The following is a 26,508-nucleotide window of genomic DNA, read 5'->3' on the forward strand; positions in this document are numbered from 1 at the left end:
GATTATGGTGGAGGGAGCTAGCACCCACGAGAGCATGGAACCACGATAAACGCAAACGCAAACCTAGGAATTATTACCAAACATACAACCAACAAAGATGAGAACCTTTAAAAATCTATACAAATTAATATACCGAATATAGCTCACATACGAGAGAAGCGAGGGAGTCTTCGACCTCCGAAGTGGAGGGAAAGGGGGGGGGGGGGGTGTGAGGACCAAATATTGACAGCAAATTTGGCCCACACAACATTGTCACGGCAACATAAGGCTGAGCGAAGCCAGCAACATACAACATTATCACCGCAACATCAGGCTGAACGAAACCAGCAACACGATCACAAAATAAACATATTATGCCTACATCAAGGCAAACAAACAAATACACAACAAAATAGCCTCGGCCATACCAACTTCAAGCGCAACATCGAACAGCAAGATACCCAAGACATACGAAAACCACAACGACAGTTTCTACCGACACATTACTGACCATAACAACATGGTCCCAACATGTCGTCGAACACAACCAAGATCATCATCGCATCGTCTATAATAGCACGACCAAAGCGAGAAGGCAGGCAGTCAGCACGGAGCCGTGGTAGTGAACAGTTCTAAACTGAAAAGTGATAGCTTGTAAATAGGGTTTGAGCAGTGCGAGTCATCATTACTCAGGTTAGACGCGAACTGAGCCAAACCAAACTTTAGGTTGTGCACCGCCGTTGCACCACCATCAACCGTGAGTCGCTATATTAACGCGTGTGAACGTAGTAAAAGCGACGCCAACGTATTCAGCCAAGGCAGCAACAGACACATCGACGCCGACGCAGTCAACCGCACCAACAATAACGTCAGCAAAAGGTATAGCCCGGCACTGGGATTATTAATTGGATCTACGGTGGGATGGTGATAGCTCGTAGATAGGGTTTGACCAGTGCGGAACATCACCACCCGACGTAGACGCAGACTGAGCCGTACGCGAGTATTGTAGTTTCCCCCCGCTCATTAAACGCTTAAGGCTGCGCTCCGCTGACTCGTCACAGTCGCCCGCGAGGCGGCCCGTAACCGCTACCAAGCCATCGTCCATCTGCAAAAGCATCATCGGCAACAAAGCGTCGTCAACTAGCGTCCTCAGTGACTAAACAGTAATCGCGACCGCCAGCGTCAAAACGCCATCAACGAGCGTCCCCATTGACCACATATCAATGTGAACCAAGGGTCATCAGTGACAAATACTAACTGCGGCGCCAGCGTCAAAGCGTCATCAACGAGCGTCTCCAGTGGCCACACACTCATCATAACCGAGCGTCCTCAGTGACTGCATATCCTTTTTATTCAAGCCTAATCAGTGATTAAATACTAATCGCGACGCCAGCGTCAAAGCGTCATCAACGAGCGTCCCCTGTGGCCGCATATTCATTATAACCGAGCGTCTTCAGTGACCGTATACCCTTTTAATAAAGCGTGCTCAGTGACTAAATCCTAATCGCGACGTCCGCATCGAAGTGTCATCAACGAGCGTCCCCAGTGTCCGCATACTCACCATAAACAAGCGTCCTCAGTGACCAAATACTAATCGCGACGTCAGCACAACGCCAGCGTCAAAACATCATCAACGAGCGTCCTAAGTGACCAAATACAAATTGCGACAACTGGCGCCACGACAGCACTAACGGCGACAAAGCGGCCATCAGTGACAACATACATATCATGACCGCCAGCGCAGTAATAGCGTTAGCGACAGCAGCGCGTCCACAGCGATCGAATACCTAGCACGATAGCCAACGCAGCGACGAGCGCCAGCGTAGGCATGCCACCAAGGCATCCCATAACCATGCGCTAATGGGACCGGGTTGATCGTTAGCCAGCACGAATAACCTAATTATATCATCGTAAGCGAGCACGCAGGCACGCTAACGGGACTCGGGTGAACCGCTACCAAACAGACCATGCCAACGCCCAACACCAATAAAGCGAGTAAATAAATTTAAATGAAATTTTAGATATAATTTTATTGTAAATAGTAAAGTAAGTATATAGTTGATAATACAACTATATATTTTTAAAATTTTATTTATTTTATTTTAAAATATTAATATTAACATTGAAAATTTATAAATATACTGACATTAAATTTTCGTTTTGAAATAATATTAAAAAAAAAAGTAATTCAGAAAATAATTTACAAAAATAAAGTATATTTAAATAAAGTAGATAACTCCACATTCACTCCCCCTCCAGTGAAAAAATTTGAATTATGTGTTAATTGCGTTAAAAGTTTATGTAATTGATATTAGAGAAAAATTGCAAGTTTACAAACGGCGATGGTTACTAGGACATGTTTCTGAATTTCACTTCTTCATCAGCTAGCTTTTCGGGAGCTGAGCGTTGAACTCGAATCTCCAACATTCATATCAGTGCAAGCCTTTAGCTGCTAAGCCATATGAATGTCCCATTGTTCGCTGTACAATTGGTCTCTAAGAGTTGCCTTTTTGTTTATATTCCTTTTGATCACCATGTAGGCACATACACTCTGTATGTAGTTTATTCCTAATGGTGTGGATATGATTTTTAGGCGCGCTTTTGAAAGCTTAGTAACATTTGTTCGGATTTTTACAGTATTTGTTTTTAATGCTTCCGCTGTTACTATTATATCAATATGATAATATGTATTTAATTAGCGAGCTTCCGTTGTTCGCTGTACAATTGGTCTCTAAGAGTTGCCTTTTTGTTTATATTCCTTTTGATCACCATGTAGGCACATACACTCTGTATGTAGTTTATCCCTAATGGTGTGGATATGATTTTTAGGCGCGCTTTTGAAAGCTTAGTAACATTTGTTCGGATTTTTACAGTATTTGTTTTTAATACTTCCGCTGTTACTATTATATCAATATGATCATATGTATTTAATTAGCGAGCTTTGCTCATATTGCTTTATACAATGGTTTTTGTAATTGATATTAGAGAAAAATTGCAAGTTAAAAGTTAATGTTAGTATTAGTGTAAGTACCCAATCTTTTGATGATTTGATGTACTTGATACCTTATTTTTAGTTGTTGTTGTTCACTCATTGTATAATTTTTTATGTATATTAATATTTGATTGTGTTATTGCTATGTTGTTTGAGAAATATTGTTATTTACCATGTTGTGATTGAAGAATCTAGAATTAGGTTGAGTAATAGTAGATGGCAACTTTTTGTGCACAATTACTGAAAAATTGAAAACTTGTATTATGCAGAATATAAGTTCAATATATAATTGTACTCTGCATAATGTATGTCCAAGTTGTTGATAAGGAAGGAAAATTTGATTCCGTTATTCGTTTGAGATTGATATGAAATTGTCATATGATTTTCATTTCAATATGAAAGAATTGATATATGACAATAAAAATTATTTTAAGAAATCTTTTGAGATTTTTTAAAATTGATTATTGATTGTTGTTTTTCTGTTTTTTTTTTTTTATAAATATATACTTTTCAATATAAACTAGAGAAAGAGTGTACATAATTAATATACATAATAAACTGATTATTGTTTAAAATGTTGAAAATATATTAAATATATAAACATTAATTTAATTTAATAGTAATTTTAATTTAGTATTATTTAAAACAAAATAAATTATAAAGTTAATAAATTATATGAAATGTTTAAAGAATGAAAATATTGTTGGAAATTAAATCTTTAAAAAGTAAATTATTTAATTTGAAAATATAAAAGATATAATCTGAAAAAATGAATGGATATAAATAAATAAACAATGCTTAACACTTGCTGTGAACTCCAAATTTTGAAAAATTGATTGTTGTAAATGTGTCAACAAAAATTTGATTGTTGTTAATAATAATAATAATTGTATTGTATGATGCTCCAAATTCTTTTTGTAATTAAAGAAATGTTGATTGTTGTAAGTGATGATTTTCAAATAGCCCAAATGTTACTGGTAAATTTTGCATCAAGTATTCCCTCTGTGTTTAGAGTTTTGTTTAAATTGGTTATAATAATCTTCATGGAAAGCACAATGATACAATTTCTTGATTTAATTAGTATTTCTATATTTTATATATTTAGTCTTATTTGGCAATTTGTTGTACTATTGGATTTATTTTAAATTGTAGGAGAAATAAATTGTCTTTTGATTTTTTGCTAAAATTTTCACTATTTTAATTTGGTAGTATGAATTCGGTTTAAAAATTATACGTTTGAATAATTATAATTTCATTATAAATTTTGTTCTATTTTAATTGTTTGCTTTTAAAGAGATTACTAATCACGTACATTATATAATGTTCTAAATTTTATTAATTAATTCAATTCGGTAAAATATTGCATTTTTAAATATCATTCTTACAATAGTTAACTATATTTATTTTTGGTAAAATTACTGCTTGTTCATCTTTTAAATTTTGAGTGAAGATATTTCTTTAAATAATTATTTGTGTATTGTCGACTTATTGATTCGCAATGGCTTTAGATAAGTTTATTGTAGTGGATGGTCCGATGGGCAGGCTCGCCATTATATAGTTGATAATACAACTATATTTTTTTAAAATTTTATTTATTTTATTTTAAAATATTAATATTAACATTGAAAATTTATAAATATACTGACACTAAAATTTTCGTTTTGAAAAAAAAAGTTATTCAAAAAATAGTTTACAAAAATAAAGTATATTTAAATAAAGTAGATATCTCCACAGTAAGTTAAATAAAGTGAATTGTACGACCTGGAAAAGGGCGCCAAAATATAACTTTATTGTACGGAACCCTGAACATGGCGAGTATACCCCAGCAATTATTTAAGAAGCATCGGGGCACAGGGAAAGCTTCGTTACAAAGTGTCCCAGCTTCTGATGTATTAGCTGTATTACATGAAATCCCATTTCACGTGGTACATCCCTGCAAAAAACGAGTGACCAAAAACGCACACACCCACACGAATTTTTGACAGATTTGGAATGAAAAATTCTGTAAATGAAATAGTATGTTGGCAATTTTAGCTTTCCCACAATGTATGGTGCTCTCTCGCAGCTATTATATTCACAGGGATGGTGAAATATGTCATTCTTGCGTGAAAAAAAATTTTCTGCGAGTCCGCCATTTCTAATTGAGCATCTTAAGTCGGCGGTGGAAATTTGACAACTTTAACTGCAAAAATCGGCTACATTCATACAATAAATATTGTAAATGCATCCTGGACAGAAAACCTACATTATTTATTAATATAACTATTTTCATTTTCACAAACAAATCTTAGTTTGGAATTGCGGCCAAGTATTGAATATTTTCTTTTTTACATAGCAGGCAATCGATTTGGTTACCAAAGCGACGGAAGAAGATCGCAATAAAAATAATGCTGAAGTTTTGCGTCTGTACGAGCATTGCTTTGGGTATTTTTTGCATGCTATTAAATGTGAGTATGTGTATACTAAAATAATATTTTAACTGAGAAGCTTAAGGAATATTTGAAGAATTGCAAAAAGAAGCCAGTGAAGGAAGGTGAATCAAGTTCAAAGTAAGTAAAATACTACTTCAATAATGTAGCAGAATGGTTAGAACTACCGGTCAGCAGCAATGCTTTTCCTTGAGCAGATCAGTTGGGTCAATACATCGATATTACTTGACCAATCGTACAGCAACACTGGTGGAGCAACCAGTGCAGCATTTCACGAAATTCTGAAAAAACCCTAATTTATGCACTTAACGAGGGCTGAACGGGCTTCATCAAATTAGTTGGTGTTGTAACAAAATTACTGAAAAAATGTTAAATAATTGCGGATGTACTTACCGTTAGAGCAACAATACCATGTATTGTTCAGGCTCACAAACAAACGGTCTTTGTCGTTCTATTAAAGTTTTAACTGCAAAAACAGTACCCGAGAGCTTCGAGATGGTTACGGATATCCTTTGCCGCATTGAATTCCGTACCAGCACCGTACTAGCTCGACTGCCTCGGGAACGGTTTTTTCGATCCTGTTGTTGTTGGTGTTGTGGTTGTATTAAACGTTCTTCGCCCCATTCAATGGGCACGACCACTTACAAATTGTCATCAAAGTCCCCTAACGGAAGTCCAAGGAAACTGGCTGTTTCAACACGGCCGGACCATAGGGAGATAGGTGTTAGAAGTGTAGGTTCCACATTACAATTGAAAAACTGGTTGGAGTCCTGGGCCAGGATGACTCGTGTCTCCCTTGGTAGTGTGCTTTTCTTCTGCAAGGGCGGGATATTGCACATTAATAACAGGGTTCACCGGGCGCGTTCTGGCAAAAGCGTTTACGGATTCTGATTGGATTGGCTTAGGGCCGGCTTATGCATAATTGGATCAAACGGCTGTATTGGCAGGTGCCTGATCTCGTCATAGTGCTTATGGAGATGTTCCCCTAATCCCCGTGGAGGGGGTGCTAGATCAAGCAGTTGTTTGCTAGGATGTCCTTGTTTGCGACAATTTAGCAAAAACTACCTGTTCAGCATTTTGTAGTGCTCTTTAATATTGAGCTCTTTGGCCTCACTATGTAGGTGGTTGTCGGGGTCATAAGGAGACATCCGGTGGCAGTTCTGATTGCAGCATTTTGACAGGCCTGTAGCCTTTTCCAGTATGTATTTTTAACACTGAGCCGTACGCGAGTGTTGTAGTTTCCCCCCGCTCATTAAACGCTTAAGGCTGCGCTCCGCTGACTCATCACAGTCGTACGCGAGGCGACCCGTAACCGCTACCGAGCCATCGTCGGTCTGCAAAAGCATCAACGAGCACAAAGCGTCATCAACGAGCGTCCTAAGTGACTAAACACTAATCGCGACCACCAGCGTCAAAACGCCATCAACGAGCGTCCCCATTGACCACACATCAATGTGAATCAAGGGTCCTCAGTGACGAAATACTAACTGTGACGCCAGCGTCATCTACGAGCGTCCCCAGTGGCCACACACTCATCATAACCGAGCGTCCTCAGTGACTGACTTTTATTCAAGCGTCCTCAGTCATTAAATACTAACCGCGACGCCAGCGTCAAAGCGTCGGCCGCATACTCACTATAGCCGAGCGCCTCCAGTCACCGCATACCCTTTTAATAAAGCGTCCTCAGTGACTAAATCCGACGCCAGCTTCGAAGCGTCATCAGCGAGCGTCCCAGTGGCCGCATACTCCCAATACCAAGCGTCCTCAGTGACCAAATACTAATCGCGACCGTCAGCACAACGCCAGCGTTAAAACATCATCAACGAGCGTCCTCAGTGACCAAATAAAAATTGCGAAAGCCGGCGTCACGACAGCGCCAACGGCGACAAAGCGTCCATCAGTGACAACATACTAATCATGACCGCCAGCGTAGTAATAGCGTTAGCGACAGCAGCGCGTCAACAGCGACCGAATTCCTAGCAGGATAGCCAACGCAGTGACGAACGCCAGCGTAGGCTCGCCACCAATGCATCCTATAACCACGCGCTAACGGGACCAGGTTGACCGTTAGCCAGCTCGAATAACCCAATGTTATCAGAAATATGTAAAATGTGAATATTTTTGAAATAGGAGCAGCTAGGATTTCAAATCTAACGAATTTTTTATCTATAATCATCACCAAATGCAACCTCGCTTTCCTTTTTTGTCCACATTTTCATGCAACCTATCGTTGCTTCCTGCCCACCGTGAAGGGTTATGGCACCCGGTTGCAATGCAACTCCACATTCGAGCTAACCAACTCTTACCGCATTCGAATATCAACCACGGCCACCACGATGCTCCAAAAGGGGCTTCCTCAAATGAGCAGAAACGGAGCAAGCTCCGTGGGTTATCTGCTCCCCGTGGTACCACTTTAGAATTTTGGTCTGATTTTCGCAGCCGAAGCTACTTCCGGTTGAGTATCCACCTACCCCGGACCGGCCGCATAGGGGTGAGGTGGGGTTAGGACCCCCACACATTCGCGGACATGCACACTATTACCTCCCACGATCACCAATGGTGATACGCCGTCTCCTCCGCTTAAACACCTCCAAAGCATACCTATTGAGCAAGTCAATAGTCCGACTAGTGGAGAGCGCCCCACTTACATCCACCCTCTCCCCTTTAAAAGTAATTCCCCAACTGCTCATATCCCTGATTTCCGAGTACTCCGGACACTCACACAACACATACACCCAGTCCTCACGCAATTCACCACATACGCACCCCTCCGCTTCGCTCAAGTTCCTCTTATACAGGAATGCATTAAGGGGACCATGAGCAGTTAGCAGAAAGCCCAGATTCAGATTAAATCTGAAGTCTGGACTTTCCACCACAAACGAAACGTCCCCGGATGTACTTGTACGTTACCCTGCCGTTGGGAATATTGCCACTTCCCTCTAACAACCCCTTCTAAACGACGCGTATCTGCCAACGATCCACACTCCACATTATTGTCGGCGGCCCATTCATCCTCCAACAGCGGCATGCTTGCTCTCCTTCTCAGCCTGAAAGGAACAGCAAGCTGTACCCCTATCAGGTCGACAGGAGGTGCACCAAGAAGCACCTGCATCGCATCCATTGACACGGTACGACACAAGATGGGAGCATCATGCACTTCTGTTTGCTCAGCACGCGCCTCAGACCATGAGCAGTCATGACATTTCGGTATCATATGGCGGCCCCAAAAGTAGCACAGGCTGTGAAGGGGCCACGGTATATTGTACGAACGGCACGGCAACTCAGGCCCCAGTCATTCCGAATGACGCGTCGCAGCTGCCCCGAAACATTCGGCATCTTGTCCCTGACAGCTTCCAAGTGTGGTAGAAAGTTCATTCTCTCACTCATTGTCAGCCCCAGGTATTTGACTTGAGTCGCATATCTGATGCTGACCCCACCGATGCCGGTGGCGATTCCGTGACAATATGCCATCGAGCAGCATCGTCACGGTTTTGTCCACCAAAATCTCTACTCCCACGTGAGCGCCCCAGCCAGCCATTATTTCACATAGGGACTCGCTGGTGCGCTCAAAGTTGGCGCGAGAACACCCCTCTTTTATAATAAGAGGAGGTCGTCCGCATATGCGCAGAATTTGCAAAGATGCTCGAATTGCCTTAGCAGGGAGTCCATCATCATGTTCCATATATATGGACCACAGATGGATCCCTGCGGACAGCCTCGAGCCACCTCCCTTTCCACACTTTCACCAGTACCAACGATAGAAGCTCGTCTGTCTAAGAAATAGCTCTTCCAAAGGGCGATTTCCGGGCAGCCGAGCTCCACTAACCGTTTGATAACCCTGACCGAGCGCAGGAAGTCAAACGCCCCCGAAGTCAATAAATATGGCTAGGACATATTTATTGGCACTTCTGTCAACATACTCTTGAACATACATCCGGGCGTCTTCTATGCTACGATCTTTCCTAAACCCAAACTGCCTATCCGACTGATTACCTCCAATTAGCTCCTGAAGTCGCTCAACCATAACCCTCTCCAGTGCTTTGTCAAACACCGGAAGAAGGCTGTAACCTCGATAGGATCGAGGATCACTTTTTCGCATCTGTGTGCGACCCCCTAATGCAACTCTGCAATTCGATACTCAAAACTCGATTTAACTTATCGCCACCCACACCTTCACCGCCCTATGCATGCGCATGCACGTGTATGTGTGTTTTGTCAGCACGTATGCACATGCATGTCGGCGTTTATGTGGAGGATCCATCCTGGACCCCATAAAATGTACTGCGCAAACACACGCCGCTCTCTACACACACTTACGTTTTACTTTAGTCCCTCGTGTCTTCTTTTTCTTTTCAATAAACTTCGTATCGTTTTAAATATAGTTTTTTTTCTTTTTATTTAACTTTGGTTCTCTAACAACTTTTACTTCGTCTTAATTCTTTAACACATAGTTCTAACTTAGTTTCTTAACACTTTTGCTTTTAGTTTCGTTAGTGTCACTTAGATTTAGTTATGTGTTAGTTTTACACTAGGTATAATTTGTGCTTTCTTTTTATATGTTAAGCTTTCCCTTTTTTATGTGTCAGTCACGGCGGCCGGTTTCCTTCAAACTGAAAACTGCCGCTAACGCCAACCTGTAGCTCGGCAGTTTTTCTCTTCGTTGCTTAGCAACGAAATTAATGATGGCGTCAAAAATAAAATCATGGCGTCAAACAACGGCAGTTTCAACCAATCAGAAACTCTCCAAATTGCTCGACTCTAACAATTTTAGTGATGCCAAGTGCATCTGATGTATGGTTGCATCTTGCACATTTCTAAAGAGGGTTGCCACCTACAATTTATTTTAATGCATTTTACTTTGGCACTACATCTTCCCCCTTTAGAAAAGAAGAATTTGGTAAGATTATAGTAATTAATCTTGCCACATTCTTCTTTAGGCTTTAATATGTTGTTGTAATGTTATGAACGAAGGAGTTTGCTAGCATTAGGGTGCTCTAACCTGGGACTCATTCGTTCATCGCAGTGCAACTTCTAAAAAGATGATTAAAAATTAAAAGAAGAAGAGTGAAATATATAAAGGTTAGTTTTGAAATTGAATTTAATGTTTGAAGTAAACCGGTTTTTTTTTCCTCTTATTGTAAAATCTACCTAATTAAATGTATATTTGTTTGTTACATTTTTTTTTTGCCTTCATTGGCGGATTTTTAAAATATTTTTATATCTAAAGCTGATTAGTAATAGGCTATTAAATTAATTAATTTTTTGTACTCGATTTTTGTGTACAATTTTTTCGTTTTCTTTACTTATCTCACAAATAGTTACATTTGGCCCATCAATATTCTTTACTATGTAGGGACCTTGGTATATATTTTTATGTTTATTCCTAGGTTCTGTTTCTACTAAAACTCTATCATTAATTTTAATTTCTAAAGGCTTAACAGTTTTATCGTATAAATCTTTATTTCTAATCTTATGCTTATTAATCAAATTTTTTGCCATTTTATGCGATTTTTGCATTCTAAACTTAAGCTCTTTTGCGTAATTTTTTACGTTATAGATCGCATCAATTTGCTCTTTTTGCAATTCATGTGGCATTGTAGTTTTTCTGCCAAATATTAATTCAAACGGAGTAAATTTATTATCAAAAACCGAACTACTTGTAGTATTATGTAAAAATGTAAAGTATTTTAAATATGTATCCCAATCTGAATACGTTTCGTTTAGGTATGCACGCAAGTATTCGTTAAAGACTTTATGATTTCTTTCAACAGTACCAACAGTTTCGTGGTGGTAAGCTGTTGAGAAATCATGATCAATCTTTAAAAGTTTTGTCAATTCAGAGAATAATTCGTTTTTGTATTCCGTTCCTAAATCGGATCTAATAGCTTTCATTGTACCATATGTTAATATGAAGGTTTCAAAAATAGCGCAAGAAATAGTTTTGGCTGATTTATCTGGTACAGCTATTGTTACCAGGTATTTAGAAAAGTCACAAATCATAGTAACAGCGAACTTGTTACCGTATTTGGATTCCGGAAGTGGACCTATTGTATCGACAATTACCATGTCAAAGGGTTTGCAGGGGGTTGGAGTCAACACAAGATTTTCCTTTGTTTTTGGTTTTACTTTATTTAAAAGGCATTTATTGCAATTTTTGACAAATTTCGCAATGTCTCTTGTCATATTTTTCCAATAGTATTTTGTTCTTAATTTGGAATATAATCGTTTTGTACCGCAATGACCGCCTAACAAAGGGTCCTCATGATAAATTGTCATAAGTTTTTGTTTTTGCTCTGTTTCTGTTACAGTTTCTACAGGGTCTGTTAGTATTATTTGCAATGATTTTAAAATTTTATTACCGCTGATTTTAAAATTTGTAATTGAAAATTCTTTGAAAAATATATCATTTTTTGGCCATTCTAACTGCTTAATATTGTGACTGCCGGCTGCTTTTTCAAGCTTCGAAAATAACTCATCTAAATTTGTTTTTCCCGTAGCATTCACAAAATTAAGTAAACTTAGTTTTTTATGTTTTAAATGCGCATAAATTTGTATATTGGAGATCCCATTATTCTTATTAAATTGTATAGTCGACTTTATTCGCGGTATCTTTTTTGAAAAATTGTATGGAAATTTGTCATAAACTTGTACTTTAGGCGTTTCGCAAAAAGTATCAGTAAAATTATCGCCTTTATTTTGTAATTCCTTTTGTTTGGTTTGTGATCGCGTTTGGACTGCTAAAACATGCTTTGTAGATTCTTTTATTTCGTCTATACTAATGCGTGAAAGAGCATCAGCCACAACGTTAGATTTTCCTTTTATATATTCAATCGTAAATTTATATTCTGACAGTTCTAATCGAATTCTTGAAAGTTTAGAGGAAGGGTCTTTCATGTTAAAAAGATAAACTAGTGGTCTATGGTCGGATTTTACTGTGAAATTTGTACCATAAACATATGGACGAAAATGCTTTATAGCGAAATGTATTGCTAGGAGTTCTAATTCGATAATTGCTTTTTTCTGTTCTGCTTTATTAAAAGATTTTGACGCGAAACAAATTGGTAAATCGTCATCACCATGCCTTTGGCTTAATATAGCGCCACATCCACTCTTAGAAGCATCTACTGTAATTATAAATTCTTTTGTGAAGTCAGGGTATTGTAGTAGTTGAGGAGACATTAATGCTTGTTTTAGTTTTTCGAAAGCGTTTTCGCACGCTTCGTCCCAAACAAATTCAACTTTTTTCCTATTTAAACGATTTAAAGGCGCTGCCAGTGACGCAAAATTCGGTATAAATCGCCTGTAATAATTTGCAAATGCGTCAAATCGCCTAACCGCATCTTTGTCTTTTGGCTTAGTATACCTTTTAATAGCGTCTATTTTCGAATCATCTGGCAGCAAACCTTTTGAGGTGCATTTATGGCCTAGAAAAGTTACTTCGGAACGAAGGAAATTGCATTTGTTTGGATTCAGCTTTAAATTAAACTTTCTACAGGTTTCGAAAACTTTTTCTAAATTTTTAAGGTGGTGTGTCTCACTACAACCAATGACGATAACGTCGTCAATATACATAAAAGCCTGATTTGGTGAAATTCCTGAAAATGCTATTGACATCATACGAGAAAATTAGTTTGGTGCAATATTTAACCCGAAAAGTAAAACTTTCCAACGAAAAGCTCCTCGATCTGTACTGAAAGAAGTTACATCTCTAGATTTAGGGTGAAGGGGTATTTGGTGAAAACCAGAAAAAAGGTCTAAAGTTGAAAAGTATTTGGCTCTGCCAAGATTGTTGAGTATGTCATCAACGCGTGCTAGTGGAAGCTTTTTATTGACTGCTCTGAAATCTAGGCACATACGATACGACTTTTTGCCCGTTGGATCTTTTTTCGGTACCAAAATTAAAGGACTGTTATAATTTGAAAAACTAGGTTCGATTAAATCATTCTGTAATAGGTTTTCGACTTGTTTATTTATTTCTTCGCGTTGTGTGTATGGCAAACGGTAATTTTTAATATAGACAGGGGTTTTGTCAGTTAATCTAAGTTTTTGTTCGTAGAAATTATTAAGCGTCATTAAGTCGGTTTTTAATGCAAAAATATCAGAATATTTCAAACATAAATCAAGTAGTTTCTTTTTAGCGTAAGAAGGCATTTGTTTTGCCAAAATTGATTTAAGCTCTTCTATACGTTTTGAATCGATAGGTGTATCATTTATTCAATAGACATTGAAGTTTTTAATGTCTTCGGTTTGAATATTGAAATCTTTTACGTACTCGACCTCGTCGGTGGTGTTGATAACTTTTATTATTGGATTTTTTGTATCAACGATACATTTTGCTGTGAAAACACCGTTACAAAGTTCCTGAGAATCAACAAAAACTGGACTTGTCGAATTTTTCAAACTAAAAACACGAAAAACTTCGCATCTTGGTGGGATTACAAGAGTATTTGTTGAAGTGCTATGCAAAATTGAAATATTTACCTTTTCTGTCCCTTGTCCGAATGTAATTGTGTCATTAGCATAATTGATTATGCATTTGTTCGTTTTTAAAAAATCTTTCCCTATTATACCGTCCGAAGGAATATTAAAGTTGTCATTGACAACATGAAGAGTCAGAGGAAAAAATTTATTTGATGCAATTATACTTGTATTAACTGTTCCTAGTGTTGTTACCGTGTCTGTTGTTACGCCTGTTATATTATTACGTTACTATCGTCTACTTCTACATCGTTTGCCAAACTGGAAATTTTTATTAATGAAATGTCTGCCTGTGAATCTACTAGAAAAGAACATATTTTATGTGAATCGCTACAAGCGACTTCGACGAAATCGGAAAAATTTAAATTTAGACAATATATTGATTGAGAAGTATTTAGTCGAATTGCTCCTGCTCCCTCAGTGTTCGCGCCTGAGGGGCTTAGGCATTTAAAGAACGAACGTTGGCTGAGTTTCTAGAATTTGAACCCTGATTATTGGAATTCCTGTTATTTCCGGACCGATTATTATTGTTATTGTTGGAATTGCTATTGCCTCTATTGTAACTACGATTATTGCCTCTGTTATAATTGTTATTTCGGAAATTTGTATTATTGTATTGCCTATTTGCGTTATTGTTAAATCGAAAATTACTATTGTTGTTGTATCTGAAATTACTGTTGCCTCTAGAATTTCCACGGAAATTATTATATCTTATTGGACGTGACCGAAACGCTAACACTTGTCGCTCTTTAACTTCCTGATCTCGCTCTATAATCATTTTTGCTACTACGTCCTTTGAATTTTTGAAGGTTGTTGACGCAAAGATTGATTTCACCATATCTGACCTACTATTTAATCTACAAACGCTAATGGTTTGTTCAACTGCCATCTCATGGGCTTTTGCCTTCGTCATACCTTCAATGATTAGACAGCGCTCTAACGAGTCAGAAAGCTCTTCTACTTGCTTGGAAAATTCTGAAAAATTGTTATTTGTTACTCTTAAGGCTGCAATTTTTCCCGCGACAACTTTCGAGTTGTCTGGCCTAATTGTACTACATAGCGCTTCTTTAATTTGGCTGACTGATTCTATATGCGTTGGTAGTGCTTCGCGAGCTTTGCCTTCGAGTTTGGATTTTAAAAATGCAATAAAAGTAGGAGTTAAATGTTCGTTAGAGAATACTTCCATTAATTCAACTTTACTTATGAATGAGCCAAGTGCTAACGGGTATCCACTGTAATTGTCTCGCATAATCGAGGCACAAGTGTTAATAAACGATTTTTTCTCCTCGATTGTGGCCATGGTGGTAACGTTAAGAATAGGAGTTAGAATAGAAAAACTAGAATTTGGAATTACAGGCTGATCAGCAAATCCTAAAAAGTCTGCACTCAGGGATAATTTATAATTATGTTCACTTTTTAAGGTATTAGTTTACGATGAACTCGAAGATGAATCAGAATCTAAGTTATTGGAATCTATATCTTGCTCTAAGTTTTTGGAATCTAAATTTTGCTCTGAATTTTCGGAATTTGAATCTGGATTGGAATTTTTAGAAATAACCTTTCCACTTCTTAGGTCCATACGTGTTGAAACGGATGGACGAAATATTAAAAATTTTTTTTTTGTTGCAAGATATGTGGTATTTGTTTATGAAGATTGAATAGAAATTTAAAGGAAATTAAATTGGAACGAGTTGAGTTGAGATCAAAAGAAAATTATGAAAGTATTCTTAAAGGAAATTTATGAAAATATTTTAAAAGAAGTTTGTGAAAGTATGTATTGTTGAAAGCTTTTAGATTATAGTTATAATTATACAATTTGTTAGCGAATACTTATAGCAAAAACGTTAGTTAGTGAATTTTATTGAAATACTAAAGTTAGTGATTAGTTAATAAAAGGATTTAAGAAAATATTTACTTTACGCTTTTGTTGTCCGTAAATCCAAACCCGATGTTTGAAATTAGCTGAAAATTTTCGTGCAAAACTGTTCCTACTTCCCGGTATTCAATTGCAATTTAAAAGAAGTTGAATGTTGTGTATGAATATATTTATTGAAATGTAAACATTTTTAATTGTACAGAATGTGAGAAAAAATTTGAATTTGAAATGTATGGCAAAAATTAAAATTTTTTTGAAATGAATTTTTATTATCTAAATGCAAAAATTGGAGAATGGCAAATAATTTTATATAAAGGTTGAAACAGACGCACCGCTTTTATCAAAATTGTATTGTTTTTATTTTTATAGATACGGGCGCACCGCATCTTTCCAAAATTGTATTATGAATGTCCTCGGACGCACCGGGTTTTAAAAAAAATTTATGTCATATTTTTACGCGGACGCACCGCTTACGAAAAGTAAAGAAAAATTTTTTTTTTTTGTATTTTTGCGTTGATGGAGCCCACTGTAGGGCAGAGTGGGACTAAAACTAGAAGCAATGAAAAATGTAAAAAAAAATTTTGTTTTGTTTTTGTCCGACCCTGTCCCACAGTGCCTGACCAAAATCTTACCCATATACCTAAAGTACGTGAAATTCAATAAATTTATATATTATATGTAATTAATTTTTTTTTTTTTATATATAGGGTAGAGCGAGGATGATTTGACAAAAGGAGGATTTGTCATTTTCAAATATAACGAAAACCTGGATAGATGCACAGAATATCAAAATCCATATTTTAGGCCTATTCACTATTGAGCAATATACATGAATATGTCAGTCATTTTTCTGGTGTGCTTCGTGCTGCACGTGTTTTTCGGTTTTGTGGCGTTTTGTTGCTGATTTTGCTTGTTTAGTTCCTCTGCGTCCAGCGCTACAGTAAATTGGTATTATTTTAACTCTCTGAGATTTAAAATATTATTTTTCACACAAAACTAATTCAACGATCAGTTGTGTAATAATATTAAGCATATTCGGTAAGTTTTATAAGAAATACTTATTGATCGTTAAAGGAGGATTTTACATTTGCCCAGTAGGAGGATTTATCAAATTGTCAAATCCTCCTTTTATCTTCCTAGTGCTCCGTTATAGTGTTTTTTTTTTGTTGATGTGCTTTTATAGTTATATTTGGGGTGATATGCCTAATATATACAAAAGGAAACATCCCGAGAGGGTTATTAATGAAGAAGGTTTCAGCAAGCGCTACACGACATAAAAAATAAAATTGAAACGCCAACGAGTGCTTCTCGAAAATATAATGTAAACAGGACAACCATAATTTATCGGCTCAAGCTTCTTTCTGAAAACCGGGTACCTAACGAGTTACAAGGCAAGGGTAGCACTAAATATTCTGTAGGGCAAGTCTTATCAAATTGTGAGGAAGGAGAGCTGGCTGACTACTTTAAAAGCTGCTCAAATTTGCATCACGGATTAACTTTTGATATGGCAAAACGATTTTTACGTTTACGAATATGTAAAAAGGAACAATATAAAATACCAATCTTCTTGGAATAAGGATAAAGCTGCAGGAAAATTTTGGTTATCGGGTTTTATGAGACGAAATCCAACTATTAGCTTGCGCAAACCGGAAAATATAAGTTTAGCTCGCATTCGAGCTTTTACCAAACCTGTAGTCTTAGACTTCTTCGAAAAACTTGAAAGTCTTCTCTTATTCAGGAGTGATAGGAACTCTAGTAACAATGGTTGCCATTGTCATTGTAGCAGGAAATCATGTGCCTCCGGTATATGTATGCCCCCGCAAACGAGCGAACCCTTTATTCATGAAAGGAGCATTGTCGGGATCCGTTGGACTTTTTGCAGAAAGTCGTTGGATGAATGCAGTAATTTTCCTTAATGTTTTGAAACATTTAAGTAATTTTACGAAATGTTCCAAAGAAAATCTTATTCTTCTTCTTCTGGACAATCATGCGTCTCACTGCTCACTTGAAGCTATTTTATTCTGCCGCAATAACGGGATTATTTTACTCTCTTTTCCACCGCATACGTCTCATCGATTGTAGCCATTAGATGTAGGGGTATTTGGGCCATTTAAGAAAAAATGCAAGGCCTCATTTAACAATTACATTGTAAATAACCCAGAAAAAACACAAGGAATCACAATATACGATATTCCGTCGCTGTCATCTACCCCTTTTCTCAGAGCATTTTCCCCAGAGAACATTACAAAGTGATTTTCGTCTACAGGAATTTACCCTTTCAATTCCAATATATTTGATGAAAGCGAGTTTTGCGAAGTAGAATAATTTGAAGGGAACAAAGAATATAACGATGGACCGATTTGCTTTTCAAACTTTCCGACTCAAACCAGCTTGGCTGAGATTCCTTTAAATCCTAATGTGTTAACCACTTCAGTGGATAAAACGCTGCCCACCAGAGAACATTAGACCGCTGCCAAAACTAAAACGCCGAAAAATGTTCAGAGGTCGTCCGGCAGGAAAATCAAGAATTTACACTAAAACCCCGGAAAGGAATCGATTAATAGATCTTTCATTGCAAAAGGCCAAAAAACAAGAAGCACAAAAAATTAAAAAATCAAAGATCGTTAAACGTGTACTACTTGATTCTTCCAGTAATGACAGTGAAAACTATAGCGTCAGAGGCTCCGACAATTCGTTGATATGGCAGGAAAGCGTGAGTCCATGATTAATTTACCGAGAATGTGGAGGCCGTTTGCGATGATTATGTCTTCATTAAATTTGGAAATGATAGGAGTTTCTATTATGTTGGATTGGTAATAGCTGTTGCAAGGGCGAGTAATTTGCCGTACACAATCAAATATTTTAGAAGACAAAACAACACATCTACTTTTTGCGGACCTGTAGTTGAAGATATCAAATTAGCAATACCAACCAATTTGGTAGCGAAACTTCCAGATGCTATACAGTTGCCTGGGACCTCTACACGAAAAGGAAAGATACAATTTAAAGTGAATTTTTCAGGTTTTGACGTCCGCTAAAATTTTATTTGCAATGTCTTCATGTACTTTTTTTTTAATACTTATGTAAACAAATGAGGGTGGGGGCCGTGTGTAGAAGTCCACGAAAGTGGGGAAAGCTTCTGACCGCCATTCACCTGGGAATGGCCAGAGAGATTCTTTTGCATGCGGTTCAAGCAGCTCACTACTGCCGGTCGCTTGCGGCCAAGTATCCTCTGGTTAGCCGCTAAACACCCGTTTAGCGGTGAGCTAATGTGAGAAGGCGACAACCTGGCTAGGCCACTCTGACATAATCGGTTTAAGGGCTAGCCGGGGGAGATCTCATCGGCAGCGTCTGTACACTTCTAGGTGCGGCTGCAAGCGGGCGTCTGTCTTGGAGCAAGCGGCTCGCTATATAAACGTGCCAAGTAATATTTTCACCCCCGCTGAGCGGGTTGTGCGCTGGGCTTGGGACCCGCCACGTAAAACCATACTCCAATGAAATATAACAACAAGCCTCGGATAAATACACTCTCTATTGATGACGACCATGGCAAACGTTAGAAGGACAATGAATTGAGGGCATGCACCTGGAACGTCCGCTCCCTGAATGGGATTGGTGCAGATGCCCGGCTGGTTGATGTCCTCGTCAAAGCAAAATCTGACATCACCGCCATCCAAGAAATGCGTTCGACGAAGCAAGGAAGAAAAAAGATCAAAAATTGTGACATATATTGGAGTGGCGATGCGAATAGGCGCAGTTTCGGCGTCGGATTCGTGGTGGGAGAGAGACTTTGTCGCCAAGTGCTGGCGTTCACGCCTGTGGACGAGCGTCTCTCCGCTATCCGAATAAAAGCAAAATTTTTTAATATATCATTCATCTGCGCACATGCGCCGACAGAGGAGAAAGACGATGAGGTGAAAGACACTTTTTATGAACAATTAGAACGCACATACGAGCACTGCCCCCGTCATGATATAAAAGTCGTGCTTGGCGACTTTAACGCCAGGGTGGGCAAAGAAGGTGTTTTTGGCCCTACAGTCGGAAAGTTCAGCCTACACAATGAAACTTCTCCTAACGGACTGAGGCTGATTCACTTTGCCGGTGCTCGAAACATGGTCATATCAAGCACGAGGTTCATGCATAAAAAGATACATCAAGCTACATGGCTGTCTCCTGATCGAAATACTCGCAATCAGATCGATCACGTTGTGATAGACGGACGGCATGCCTCCAGTGTTTTAGATGTGCGCACGATCCGAGGACCTAACATCGATTCGGACCATTATCTCGCTGCAGCCAAAATACGCACCCGCCTCAACGCGGCTAAAAACAAGGAACAAAAAACACAAGGAAAGCTAGACGTCGAAAAGCTTCAATCACAACAGACTGCCAATGATTTCGCAACTCGACTTTCACACCTGCTCTCTGAGGGCATAACTCATCCTGAAGGAATACAGGAGCAGTGTGAGCATATCTCCAAAGCACTTCGTACCGCCGCCGAGGAAAAAATTGGTTAGGGTAGAGCGAGGATGATTTGACAAAAGGAGGATTTGTCATTTTCAAATATAACGAAAACCTGGATAGATGCACAGAATATCAAAATCCATATTTTAGGCCTATTCACTATTGAGCAATATACATGAATATGTCAGTCATTTTTCTGGTGTGCTTCGTGCTGCCCGTGTTTTTCGGTTTTGTGGCGTTTTGTTGCTGATTTTGCTTGTTTAGTTTCTCTGCGTCCAGCGTTACAGTAAATTGGTATTATTTTAACTCTCTGAGATTTAAAATATTATTTTTCACACAAAACTAATTCAACGATCAGTTGTGTAATAATATTAAGCATATTCGGTAAGTTTTATAAGAAATACTTATTGATCGTTAAAGGAGGATTTTACATTTGCCCAGTAGGAGGATTTATCAAATTGTCAAATCCTCCTTTTATCTTCCTAGTGCTCCGTTATAGTGTTTTTTTTTTTGTTGATGTGCTTTTATAGTTATATTTGGGGTGATATGCCTAATATATACAAAAGGAAACATCCCGAGAGGGTTATTAATGAAGAAGGTTTCAGCAAGCGCTACACGACATAAAAAATAAAATTGAAACGCCAACGAGTGCTTCTCGAAAATATAATGTAAACAGGACAACCATAATTTATCGGCTCAAGCTTCTTTCTGAAAACCGGGTACCTAACGAGTTACAAGGCAAGGGTAGCACTAAATATTCTGTAGGGCAAGTCTTATCAAATTGTGAGGAAGGAGAGCTGGCTGACTACTTTAAAAGCTGCTCAAATTTGCATCACGGATTAACTTTTGATATGGCAAAACGATTTTTACGTTTACGAATATGTAAAAAGGAACAATATAAAATACCAATCTTCTTGGAATAAGGATAAAGCTGCAGGAAAAGTTTGGTTATCGGGTTTTATGAGACGAAATCCAACTATTAGCTTGCGCAAACCGGAAAATATAAGTTTAGCTCGCATTCGAGCTTTTACCAAACCTGTAGTCTTAGACTTCTTCGAAAAACTTGAAAGTCTTCTCTTATTCAGGAGTGATAGGAACTCTAGTAACAATGGTTGCCATTGTCATTGTAGCAGGAAATCATGTGCCTCCGGTATATGTATGCCCCCGCAAACGAGCGAACCCTTTATTCATGAAAGGAGCATTGTCGGGATCCGTTGGACTTTTTGCAGACAGTCGTTGGATGAATGCAGTAATTTTCCTTAATGTTTTGAAACATTTAAGTAATTTTACGAAATGTTCCAAAGAAAATCTTATTCTTCTTCTTCTGGACAATCATGCGTCTCACTGCTCACTTGAAGCTATTTTATTCTGCCGCAATAACGGGATTATTTTACTCTCTTTTTCACCGCATACGTCTCATCGATTGTAGCCATTAGATGTAGGGGTATTTGGGCCATTTAAGAAAAAATGCAAGGCCTCATTTAACAATTACATTGTAAATAACCCAGAAAAAACACAAGGAATCACAATATACGATATTCCGTCGCTGTCATCTACCCCTTTTCTCAGAGCATTTTCCCCAGAGAACATTACAAAGTGATTTTCGTCTACAGGAATTTACACTTTCAATTCCAATATATTTGATGAAAGCGAGTTTTGCGAAGTAGAATAATTTGAAGGGAACAAAGAATATAACGATGGACCGATTTGCTCTTCAAACTTTCCGACTCAAACCAGCTTGGCTGAGATTCCTTTAAATCCTAATGTGTTAACCACTTCAGTGGATAAAACGCTGCACACCAGAGAACATTAGACCGCTGCCAAAACTAAAACGCCGAAAAATGTTCAGAGGTCGTCCGGCAGGAAAATCAAGAATTTACACTAAAACCCCGGAAAGGAATCGATTAATAGATCTTTCATTGCAAAAGGCCAAAAAACAAGAAGCACAAAAAATTAAAAAATCAAAGATCGTTAAACGTGTACTGCTTGATTCTTCCAGTAATGACAGTGAAAACTATAGCGTCAGAGACTCCGACAATTCGTTGATATGGCAGGAAAGCGTGAGTCCATGATTAATTTACCGAGAATGTGGAGGCCGTTTGCGATGATTATGTCTTCATTAAATTTGGAAATGATAGGAGTTTCTATTATGTTGGATTGGTAATAGCTGTTGCAAGGGCGAGTAATTTGCCGTACACAATCAAATATTTTAGAAGACAAAACAACACATCTACTTTTTGCGGACCTGTAGTTGAAGATATCAAATTAGCACTACCAACCAATTTGGTAGCGAAACTTCCAGATGCTATACAGTTGCCTGGGACCTCTACACGAAAAGGAAAGATACAATTTAAAGTGAATTTTTCAGGTTTTGACGTCCGCTAAAATTTTATTTGCAATGTCCTCATGTACTTTTTTTTTAATACTTATGTAAACAAATGAGGGTGGGGCCCGTGTGTAGAAGTCCACGAAAGTGGGGAAAGCTTCTGACCGCCATTCACCTGGGAATGGCCAGAGAGATTCTTTTGCATGCGGTTCAAGCAGCTCACTACTGCCGGTCGCTTGCGGCCAAGTATCCTCTGGGTAGCCGCTAAACACCCGTTTAGCGGTGAGCTAATGTGAGAAAGCGACAACCTGGCTAGGCCACTCTGACATAATCGGTTTAAGGGCTAGCCGGGGGAGATCTCATCGGCAGCGTCTGTACACCTCTAGGTGCGGCTGCAAGCGGGCGTCTGTCTTGGAGCAAGCGGCTCGCTATATAAACGTGCCAAGTAATATTTTCACCCCCGCTGAGCGGGTTGTGCGCTGGGCTTGGGACCCGCCACGTAAAACCATACTCCAATGAAATATAACAACAAGCCTCGGATAAATACACTCTCTATTGATGACGACCATGGCAAACGTTTGAAGGACAATGAATTGAGGGCATGCACCTGGAACGTCCGCTCCCTGAATGGGATTGGTGCAGATGCCCGGCTGGTTGATGTCCTCGTCAAAGCAAAATCTGACATCACCGCCATCCAAGAAATGCGTTCGACGAAGCAAGGAAGAAAAAAGATCAAAAATTGTGACATATATTGGAGTGGCGATGCGAATAGGCGCAGTTTCGGCGTCGGATTCGTGGTGGGAGAGAGACTTTGTCGCCAAGTGCTGGCGTTCACGCCTGTGGACGAGCGTCTCTCCGCTATCCGAATAAAAGCAATATATATCATTCATCTGCGCACATGCGCCGACAGAGGAGAAAGACGATGAGGTGAAAGACACTTTTTATGAACAATTAGAACGCACATACGAGCACTGCCCCCGTCATGATATAAAAGTCGTGCTTGGCGACTTTAACGCCAGGGTGGGCAAAGAAGGTGTTTTTGGCCCTACAGTCGGAAAGTTCAGCCTACACAATGAAACTTCTCCTAACGGACTGAGGCTGATTGACTTTGCCGGTGCTCGAAACATGGTCATATCAAGCACGAGGTTCATGCATAAAAAGATACATCAAGCTACATGGCTGTCTCCTGATCGAAATACTCGCAATCAGATCGATCACGTTGTGATAGACGGATGACATGCCTCCAGTGTTTTAGATGTGCGCACGATCCGAGGACCTAACATCGATTCGGACCATTATCTCGCTGCAGCCAAAATACGCACCCGCCTCAACGCGGCTAAAAACAAGGAACAAAAAACACAAGGAAAGCTAGACGTCGAAAAGCTTCAATCACAACAGACTGCCAATGATTTCGCAACTCGACTTTCACACCTGCTCTCTGAGGGCATAACTCATCCTGAAGGAATACAGGAGCAGTGTGAGCATATCTCCAAAGCACTTCGTACCGCCGCCGAGGAAAAAATTGGTTACCGGCGGCCACGAAAAAACAACTGGTATGATGAAGAATGCCGCGTTGCAACCGAAAGAAAAGACGCTGCCTACAGGGCTACGTTAAAAGCGAGCGCGACAAGAGGAGTGTGTGAACGCTATCGTGAGTTGAAAAGGGAAGCGAGACGCCTTTTCAGGAAGAAAAAAGCAGAAGCAGAAAGGCGTGAGTGCGAGGAGCTTGAGCTGCTAGCCACCAGGAATAACGCCCGAAAATTCTACCAAAAAATACGGCGACAGACGGAAGGTTTTAAGACCGGGGCAAACTCCTGTAGGAATGAAAACGGCGACCTTGTAACTGATGTCCAGAGAGTGCTTAGATTATGGAGGGAACACTTCTCTGCTCTCCTAAATGGAGGCAGCAATTCACCGCGCAGAGATGAAGAACCCTATCCCGCAATCGATGATGATGGAATATATGTCCCCCCGCCCGATTATGACGAAGTTAGAATAGCAATAACCAGATTGAAAAAGAACAAGGCCGTGGGCGCTGATGGATTGCCTGCGGAGCTATTCAAGTTCGGCGGTGAGGAGTTGGTAAGGCGCATGCAGCAGCTTCTTAGCCAAATATGGGCGGACGAAAGCATGCCCGACGGTTGGAATCTAAGTGTTCTTTGCCAGTCCACAAGAAGGGGGATACTGCAAAATGCACCAACTATCGTGGAATCAGCCTTCTTAATATCGCATATAAGGTCCTTTCAAGTGTATTGTGCGAAAGATTGAAGCCCACCGTGAACCGGCTGATTGGACCTTATCAGTGCGGCTTCAGACCTGGTAAATCTACCATCGACCAGATTTTCACAATGCGCCAAATCTTGGAAAAAACCCGTGAAAAGAGAATCGACACACATCACCTCTTCGTCGACTTTAAAGCCGCCTTCGACAGCACGAAAAGGAGCTGCCTATATGCCGCTACGTCTGAATTTGGTTTCCTCGCAAAACTTATACGGCTGTGCAAAATGACGTTGAGCAACAGCATCAGCTCAGTCAGAATTGGGAAGGACCTCTCCGAGCCGTTCGAAACTAAACGAGGTTTCAGACAGGGTGACCCCCTATCGTGCGATTTCTTTAATTTGATGCTGGAGAAAATTATACTAGCTGCAGAACTTAACCGCACTGGAACAATATACTATAAAAGCGTTCAATTACTGGCATATGCTGATGACCTTGATATCATCGGCCTAAACACCCGCGCTGTTAGTTCTGCTTACTCCAAGCTGGAAAAAGAAGCGGTAAAGATGGGTTTGATGGTGAATGAGGACAAAACGAAGTACCTGCTGTCATCGAGCAAAGAGTCAGCGCATATGCGCCTTGGCAACCACGCTACTGTTGGCAGCCATAATTTCGAAATAGTAAAAGACTTCGTTTATTTGGGAACCAGCATCAACACTAGCAATAACATCAGCACTGAAATCCAGCGAAGAATCAATCTTGCCAATAAATGCTACTTTGGACTAGGTAGGCAACTGAGAAGTAAAGTCCTCTCTCGGCGAACGAAAATCATTCTCTACAAGTCACTTATCGTACCCGTCCTGCTATATGGGGCAGAAGCATGGACCATGACATCAGCAGATGAAGCGGCTTTGGGAGTGTTCGAGAGAAAAGTTCTTCGAAAGATTTATGGACCTCTACGCATTGGCGATGGCGAGTACCGAAGAAGATTTAATGATGAGCTGTACGAGCTATACGCAGACATCAACATAGTCCAGCGAATTAAAACGCAGCGGCTGCGCTGGCTAGGCCATGTTGTGCGAATGAAAGATGATGCTCCGGCCAAGAAAGTGTTTCTATCGGAACCCGCCTATGGAAGCAGAGGTAGAGGGCGGCCCCCACTCCGTTGGAAGGACCAGGTGGAAAACCATTTAAACTCCCTTGGTGTGACCAATTGGCGCCGGTTGGCGGAGCGAAGGAGCGACTGGCGCGCCTTGTTGGACGGCCATAACCGTTTAGACGGTTAAGCGCCAATTAAGTAAGTAAGTAAGTAAACAAATGAACTAAAATAATAAATGAAATAAATGTCTAAACAAAACAAAAAATAAGCCTTTGAAGCTTCTTTGGAATTAGTAACATGATAAATCCTCCTGCATATTGTGAACTCCTCCTAAGAGAGTGACAAATCCTCCTTAAAAGTGGGATGATTTGACGCATTTGTCATTTTCTCTATTTCGCTTTATACCAATAAAAATATTAAGTGTTCGTGTTTCGATTATAAATGATTTTGAATTTAAATATCTAAGGAACAGAAACCAATCTAAATATTTTAATACTATGATAAGCTTTTGTCGAAAATAACAACAATTCAATTTTATGTCAAATCCTCCTCGCTCTACCCTATAATGAGGAAATTTTAGTAATACGTTTGGAAACTAATTTTTGAATAATTGGGAAAATTAAGTGAAATAAAATGTGAGTATGGTAA

This window comes from Eurosta solidaginis, chromosome X, assembly GCF_040869045.1.
Source record: "Eurosta solidaginis isolate ZX-2024a chromosome X, ASM4086904v1, whole genome shotgun sequence".
Taxonomy (NCBI): domain Eukaryota; kingdom Metazoa; phylum Arthropoda; class Insecta; order Diptera; family Tephritidae; genus Eurosta; species Eurosta solidaginis.